We start from the raw sequence: 8,983 nt of genomic DNA on the forward strand, positions 1-8,983 counted from the left end.
TTTTTACTATCATCATACTGTTTGTTTTCTTCATGGTAGCTTTGTAGTGTAATTTCAAGTCAGGGGTTTGTGCTGCCCTCTGCCTTGCCTTGTTGTGCAGAATTGCTCTTGCTATTTCAGGTCTGTTCAGGTTCCAAAAGAGTTTTAGGATTGTTTTCTATAATTCTGTGAGGTATGTTATTGGTGTTTTGATTGAGATTGTGTTAAATTTGTGTAGCAGTTTAGGAAACATGGCCATTTTTCAGTATATTTACTCTGCCTACCCAAAAACAAGGGCCATCTTTCCATTTCCTGATATATTCTTTGATCTCCTTTTTCAGTGTATTGTAGTTTTCAGTGTAAAGGTTTTTTTACTTCCTTCATTAGATTGATTCCTAAGTATTTCATTTTTCTTGAAGATATTATGAAAGATATTATTTTCCCACTTTCTGTCTCAGTGATTTTGTTATTTGTAACAGGAATACTATTGATTTTTGAATGTTGACTTTGTATCTACCTATGATACCAAATTTGGTTATTAAATCTAGAAAGCCTTTGGTAGTTTTTGGGGTCTTCTATGTAGAATATCAGGTCATCTGCAAATAATGATAATTTGACTTCTTCCTTTACTACCATTATTTTTTTCCCTCTTGTCTAATTGCTCTGACTGAAATTTCCAGAACTATGGTGATAATGGGCATCCTTGTTTTGTTCCTCCTTTTAGGGTGAAAGCTTTCAGTTTTTGGCCATTGAGTATGGTATTGGCTGTTAGATTATTATAGATGACTTTTATTAGATCGAAATAAAATCCTATTCCAATTTCCTGTAGGTTCTTTAATCCTATAGAATGGATTTTGGGCTTTGTCAAATGTTTTTTTCTGCATCTATTGAGATAATCATGTGCTTTTGTCCTTGGTTTTCCTAATGTGGTACATTACACTTATTAATTTGTGTGTGTTGATCTATCCCTGCATCCCTGGGATAAATCCTACTTGGTCATGGTATATAGTTTTCTTAATGTTTGTTGTATTTTGTTTGCCAGTATCTTATTGAGGATTTTTGAATCTATATCCATTCAAGTTGCCTTTTTTGGTTGGATCTTTCTTTGGTTTTGTTATCAGATTAATGCTTGCTTCCAGGAATGAGTTTTGGCATATTACTTTCCTTTCACTTTAATTAAAGAGTTTGAGCGATAGTGGCATTAGATATTTTTTTTTCTTTCTTTTTTTTTTTTTTTTTTTTTTTTTGGTAATGGGGATTGAACTCAGGACCTTGCATATGCCAGGCAAATGCTTATTCTACTGAACCATCTCTCTGGCATTAGATCTTCTCTAAATTTCTTGTAGAATTTGGCAAGCAGTGAATCCATCAGGACTTGGGCTTTTCTTTGTTGGTCATTTTAAAAATTATTTCTTCAATTTCATTGGCTGATATTGGGTCATCTAAACTTTTTATGTCTTTTTGATTTAGCTTTGGTAATTCATATGTATCAAGGAATCTGTCCCTTCCTTCTGCACTTTCCCTCTTATTGGAGTACTGCTTCTCAAGTACATATTGATGATCTGGATTTCTGCATAGTCCATTGCGCTTTCATCATTTTTATTCCTAAATGCATAGATTTAAGTTTTTTTCTTTTCATTTTTTGATAAGGTTGACTAAAGTTTTGTTTATTTGAATCTTTCAAAGAACCAATCCTTAGATTAGTTTATTCTTTCTTGTTTTCTTAGTTTTTATTGTATTAATTTCTGCTCTGATCTTTATAATTTCTTCCCTCATACACGCTTTGGGTTTAACTTACTCTTTTTTTTCCTAGAAGGTTGAGGTTCAACATTAGATTATTTGAGCTTGCTTAATTTTTCTGGTGTGGGAATTCACTGCTGTAAATGTTACTTATAGGACTGCTTTCATTATGTCTCATAGTTCTCATACATCATATTAGCATTATTGTTTAGTCATAGAAACTGTCCAATTTCTTTAATTTAATTCATTTTTTTAATGGTTGAGGGATTTTTAAAGTCATATTAATACACCATTTGGAAGGGACAATTAGAGGTTGAAGATGCAGAATATAATTCACAAATCATTGTTGATCAGGAAGGTGTTATTTGATTTCTATGTGTTATGAAATATTTGTGGTTTCTTTTGCCATTTATTTCCAATTTCATTACACTGTGAGCTGATAATATGCATAGAGTAATTTCATATCCTTTGCGTTTACTTGAGCATGTTCTATGGGGTCTATTTTGGAGAAATTCCTGTGTGTAGCTGAGAAGAAAGTGTATTCTGTTGTGAGATAGAACACTCTGTTGTGAAAAATAAAAAAGAAATTGCTGAGTAAATAAACCTACATACTATGCAATGCATTGAACTTTCATTAAAAAAAAAAGAACACTCTGTAGTCATCTACTACATCCAGTTTTTTATTTCTTTCTCTCAATGCCCTCTTAATTTTCACTGGGCAAGCTGGAGGCCTTGGGTTGCATCTTGTTTCCATGTCTTCTCATTTTCTATTGTTTAAAAGTTGTTTGTTCAAGAAGAAGGGGGTGGTGAAGGAAAGCAAGAGACAGGAAAAGGAGTATTGTGGGACTGTCCTGCTTCAAGGTTATATATGGTGAGATTTTTGGACTTATGTGCAAACATGAGAAGTATATAATTCTTTATGCCTATTTTTAAAATATATTCTAATTTTTAAATTTTTTTTATCATATTCTGTAGGGACTTACAGTTCAACATATCAATACTTGATTAAAAATACCTGTTTCATATTTTGTCTAAGAAGTTTGATATGCAGACAGATAGTGAGGTTAAGCTTAACAGCCTAGGTTGTTCGATAATAACAACAAGCTTGTCTTCTGGATAGTTAACAACTTAAGTTTGCAGATCAAAATTAGAGAAAAAGGAGGGCTGCAAGGAAAGCCAACATTTTGGCCCTAGCCTTCTAAGGTCAATTAAGACTCAGGACATACGAGAACTTGTACTGTAACGTCATGTAACTCGGTAGTGTCCCAAATTTTCTGATCAAGGAGATTATGGGGCCAAAGAGGAAAGTGATCGATGATGTAGAGTGTGCCTAAGGAGAGTCATATGAAGAGAAAACATTCTCTCAGGCTTTCACAGAGAGCACACTGGCCAAGCATTGGCCGTGACTCATCCACATGGCTGACACTGACAAAGGTTCTACAATCTGAGGTACAGGATCTCAGGATAAATCCTGAGGGGATTCCACTGACCTTATCAAACCCAAAAGCTACAACTCTTGTTGCATAGGTCCTGCTTTACATTGGTCTTAACCATCCAGAAGCAAAGTATAAAAACGAAATATAAGAAATAAAGCCATGCTGTTATGTTGAGCTGTGGGGAACTCAGGTAAACAATTTCTGACATTGCCAGTTAAGTGGAAGACCCAATACTATTATGGGCTACTGGACTCTTTTAGAATATTTTGCTGAGTTTACACACTTACAATATTCAAATAACGGAACTTCACAAAAAAAGGATATACAGATGAATGTCCATTTTGTATCTGTGTAGTCAAAGTGGTTGAGATAGATATACAGTTACATTCTGTTAATGAATAGAATGATTTGTTCTAATGGTGTTAGTAAAGAGGATATCAAGTCCACATCTTGTACAGCAATTAACCACTAAGAAGAATGTACGCAGTGTGTTAATTATTGAAACTGTCCTACCGATTTGATTTGAAACTGCCTCATTGCTATTTGTTTATCAATGAAATTATGGCAAAAAAAAATAAAAAGTTGTTTTCTGTGTTGGTGCTTATAATTTTTTTATCATAGGTAGCTTTGTGACTAGTATTGGGATCTTCTTAGGAAATAACTACTTTTCATAGGCTTCTTCTAGTTGGAACTAGCTTTTGTCACTTGAGTCTTTCCCTAGACCCTGCCTATTTAGTTCATTAGGTATAATTTGCTGCATATTTGGCATAGAACCAAGTTCTTTGAATTGGACTGTGGTGTTTTTAATGACTGTCAGACAATCTTGGTACTGGCATACAAGGAAGAACAACTAATCACAATAATTAGGTCATCTTGGCTAAAGTAGTACAATTAATAATAACAACAACATCCAGCACAGTGTAGAAAATGATAAACTCTGGTAACTGTTAATTTGCTACTCTTATTCATAGCAATGATATTTTATAACAAAATCTAAAACAAATCAGAAAAAATGTGTATCATAAATATTCCCTCAATAGCACAATTTTACCCTCATGAGAGAGTATTTAAAATGAATAAGAGGAAAATAAAGAGAAATTAGACAAAGAGATTAGGAGCAAGACTGAAGGACAGAAGATTACCCAAGCTTTGGGGAACAGGTAAAGAAGACAGGAAGGAAAGAAAGAAGGAAAAAACAAAAAGGAGCAATGAACAAAACAAAAGAAAAACTAAAAACACTGTTAAAACTCATGAAAATACAAAAACAATCCAAAAAGAGAAAAATAGCAAAAGCAAAAGAAAAAAAGAAAAAGATTTCTCTGTGATTTCAAACCTGTAGTTATTTTTGGAGCCCTACAGCTTTGTGGTGCTGTCTAATTTAGGACATATCTCCTTGTCACTGGCAGACATAGGGAGCAGGCAAGATCTTAGCAGATCTTACTAAGATGACCTAAGCAAACCTATAGTAGGATTAGGGTGTTGGATAATCCCCAAAATCCTGCAATAGGAATAGGGTGCAGTAGGAATAGTGCATCTTCAATTCTGAAGAAGTCAGGCTATGCTGGCCTCTGGTTGTGGATTGCGAGCCTCAGTTTTTTAACCCAGAATATTCTGTGGCTATGTAATATTTTATTCTGTGGTTAAATCTTTTTTTATGCATTTAGTACAGGGTCCATAGGGTCTCACTACACAGATCCAACTCATAGTGATTCTCCTGTTTTCAGTCTCCCCAGCACTGGGATTACAGGCATATCCCACCACGCCCAGTCTCAATCGCCATCTCAGCACACCCTGGGGGCAGGGCCAGAACAGCATGCCTGGGATCAAACCCGAGTCCCTGCGTCTGCCTAAGCAGGTGCTATAGTCCACTGAGCTATCTGGCTGGCCTTTCAACCCACAATATTCTGAATGTCTCTTGCTGACCTGACGCTGGCTTCCTGGCCCTTGAGGTTCTTCTGCAGTTGTAGCTTCATGCTTCTTCTCTCACATGGCAAACTGAGTTAGGGAGAAAGTGCAGTTTGCTCTTTCCTTTTTCTGCATTAAGGTTTCTCTTTACTTTTCCTGTGGGCTCTAATTCTCTCTTCAGATTCTTTCTGGGTCTTAGAGACCCACTTCCCTCCTTTTTTCTTCCCTAGGTTGTTATATTCCAGTGTCTGGCTTCTGAATCTCAGAGAGGCTGCTTTGCTACTACTTACCACTCTGCCCTCTTACCAGAAATGCAATTGATATTGTATATTTTAAGAATTTTCCATGTGGTCGTGTATAATTTTCAGCACATGAGTAATCTGATATCATGATGTTCATGACTTTTAGCATCCATCAAGTGTTTATCATTGATCAGCATCATCTTGGTCATCACTAAGATGTGAAATACCAAAGATAAGAGCTTACTTGTAAGAAAAGCTAGTTAGCTCTGATCTTATTACTCTTAATGTAACAGTCCATTTACTTAATGAAAAGAAAATGTATAGGAAGAATAATACACAACTTATATTAGAAGATTCTTAAATTTATAACAAATTAATTATCCAAGTAACATTTTGGAGGACCAGATAGAGATGCTATGACATGAGCTCAGAAGCACTCTGGTTTATCTTTATCCAGCTGTGACATTCTCTGATTATAAAATTCAGCCTAGAATTATACCTTTCTCTTTGAAGAAAAGAAAAAAAAAACTTTTGATAGGGTTCATACAGAAGGATATCAAGGAATTCCAAAAAGTAAAACATGAGAAAAGATAATCTAATTCCAAGTAAGTGTTATCAAGCTTCACTTTTCAGTTTGTGAAAGACCAACTACATACCTTTGGCAAATATTGTCAGATAGTGATATGTCATCAGATAGCTAGGACCCAAGGAGGTTCCCACAAACAGAAGATGGAGCCCTCCGCTCACCCTACTTGTGGAATATGCTGTAGGATCAGTAAGTTACATCACAGAAAAGCATTTCAGGACATGCCAGTGAGAGGCTTACATAGGTTTATTTTACAGATAAAGAAGACATACTCAGAGAAAACAGAGTATGAGGCCTCACGGAAGAGACATGGTGCTTATAGTCTGGGACTAGGAGCATTTATGTGTTTTGGGGATGCCCTGATCTAAGACTTGTATTGCTGGTGTCTGTCAGGTTATTCCTTACTGGGCTCGCTTAATGCAAACAATTTGCATGGTTTTGAAGATTAGGGCTTGAAGTTTAGAGATATGTAGTATTTTTTAGTAATAGTGCTATTTGCTTGAGGTTAGAAATCTATGGGGGCCGGGGAGATGGCTTAGTGGAATAAGCGCTTCCCTGGCAAGCACAAGGGCCTGAGTTCAATCCCCGGTTCTTAAAAAAAAAATCTGTGGAATTTGTGAATCTATAGCATCACATGAAAGCTAGGCATAATTTACAGATGAAAAGTACAGGCCTGAGTGTCAAGCTTAGTGTCTTTTCACAATTCCTGAGAGTTTAGGAGTTAGTTTCCTGGAAAGAAAACAAAAAAAAGCATTGAGACCTTGGGTAATTTTGTGTCCCAGAGCTGTAGTTTTTTGAAAAGTACAATTTTAAAGCAATAATTTTTCATTCTATCTTTGTTTCTTCTATCCTACCTTAGTAAAGGACTAATTAAACTGATTTCCTATCTTTCACTGTGTAGGTTGCATTAACTGGATGTAGAAAGGTGCTAAACATCTTGAAAAATAAAAGAAGGAAGATAGAAGTTTTATTCTGGAATGTAAGAAAGGAAATTGTGTGTAGGCTTTTGTTCTAGATTTAGTTCCTTCTTGGGCACCTAGATTAGAAGGCATGTGGTAAGTTACCTGGGAAATGGTGGACCTTTTCTTCCATCTCCATCAGCACTTATATCATGCTGAGTAGGGTTCCACGTGGGAGCCAAGCCCTTTATTCTTTTCTTCTTGGGGAGGGGAGGAGAAACAACAGATGTGTCTTTCCCCATTTTGCGTGATGGCAAATGTGAGGCTAAGTGAGTCTAATGATCATGTGGGATAAATTGGCCTGATTCTGAATTATTATAATTTTTCTGTAAGCACCAGAGAGGAAAGGGTTATAAATGGCAAGCACAAAGGTATGCTCAGTATCAAAGATTTTATTATAAACTGTGCTTCCTGAAAGAATGTTGACAGTGTGCAGAGCAATGTCTCTGTATGGTTATGAAAAAGAGAAATGTTAAGGAAAATGGTTAGTTTGTACCTCAATACTCTAACAAGACTGTCCATTGGCTTTTCGAAGTGAGTCATAAAGTAATGTACTGACTGCCTCAAAAGCTATGGTAAAAAAAAAATCCTTTGGACAATAGTCATATTTTGTAGAATTTTTGAGAGGGATGTGGTAATTTTATAACTGAGCAAAACAAACATAAATATTTAAGGAATGATAAGCTTTCCTGGTGGAAGCCTTTCTCCCTTCCCAACATGGTATGGGATTGCCTGCAGACATTTCTAGCCAAAGAATAAATCCACATTTCTATCTAAATATGTCTGATAATGTATGCCTGTGTGATTAAGATCTTTATTGGGAAATTGTGCAATATCAGGATCAATAGCCAGAGACTTTGGAACAGTAGCACACATTCAGAACCTCCTCCTGTGGGATGATGTGTACTCAGAAAGAACACACGTCCTCCTGTCAATTAGGTATTTAGGTTCATAGCCTGAGAAAACAATGAAATCAGTCAGGTATTTAGCAAGGGGAGTGTGATACAATAAAATCTCTCATAATGAGTTTAGATCAATTCATTTGGAAAGCAAAGGGCAGAGACCAAGAGAAAGAGCATGGTTGTATAGTTCAGGTCTCTCAGAAACAATAAATGGACATACAGAGTCTCAGAGCAACTGTCTAGAATGTTTCATTCAATTGTACCATAACCAAGATCTTAAAAATAATTGGGAACAGGATGGAAAAACCCCACATATATATCTACATTAATTTTTCAAGGTATGTATTTTGGCTCTTTACTCTTTTTCTAGCATATTTTGTTTTTGAGAGAATTGGAAACGAGGAAAACGTTTGCTTTTGTTCCTTTATGCTCAGAACTGCTGTACCCCCAAGATGTTTACAGGAAAAATCCTTTATGTTGGATTGAGACCAGATGCTGCCTGTCTCCTCCCCATAGGCCCTTTACCCTACCTGTCACTGCCCACGCTACTTGCTCTGGCAGTTGATGCAGATCCTCTAGTGTTATGATGGCCAGGCATAGAGCAATGCCCTGTTCATAGGGAAGCTGTAAAAGGGGAAGTGGTTAATGTCTGAAGGGCCACCAGGGAAAGCTGAACTCCAATAAAAGGTCTGTCCCAGAGCTCTAATTGCTGCTTTTCTGGTGTTTTAAATTTCTCTGCAGGACGAAAGCTTTGTTTGAGTTTAGATAGTCATGAGATATTTTTACATCTAAGAGCTATATTAGTTCAGGCTCCCAGGCCAGATACTCACAATCACCATTTTGGCACTGTGTGTGGACACAGTTGGTACGCAACTCCCCAGTACTTTCAGGCAGTCCTACAGGGAAACTACAGAAGTGCTGTGTGTGTGTGTATGTGTGTGTGTGTGTGTGTATGTGTGTGTGTGTGTGTGTGTGTGTGTAGGGACATTGACAAAGATGCTGAGAGTATAGACTAAGTGGACGTGTATTTGCTTTAGTCTAAAAGGCTGAAAAAAAGCCTTAAAGAAGGGAATACTGCTGGGTGGGGTGTTGCATCATGCGATCTCAGCACTTGGGAGACTGAGGCAGGAGGACTGCCACAAGTTTGAGGCCAGCCTCAACTACATAATGAGTTAAAATCCAGCCTGAACTACATAGTGTGAGACCTTGTCTCAAAAAAAAAAAAAGGTGAGGT

At 36.6% G+C, this 8,983-nt stretch overlaps 1 pseudogene; it reads right to left on the reverse strand.

Moving 5' to 3' along the window:
- The window catches only part of LOC101584433, an 85,973-nt pseudogene that overhangs the window by 48,023 nt on the left and 28,967 nt on the right, over positions 1–8,983 (reverse strand).

The sequence above is a fragment of the Octodon degus genome, unplaced genomic scaffold (genome assembly GCF_000260255.1).
Source record: "Octodon degus isolate 3935 unplaced genomic scaffold, OctDeg1.0 scaffold00086, whole genome shotgun sequence".
In the NCBI taxonomy this organism is placed as follows: domain Eukaryota; kingdom Metazoa; phylum Chordata; class Mammalia; order Rodentia; family Octodontidae; genus Octodon; species Octodon degus.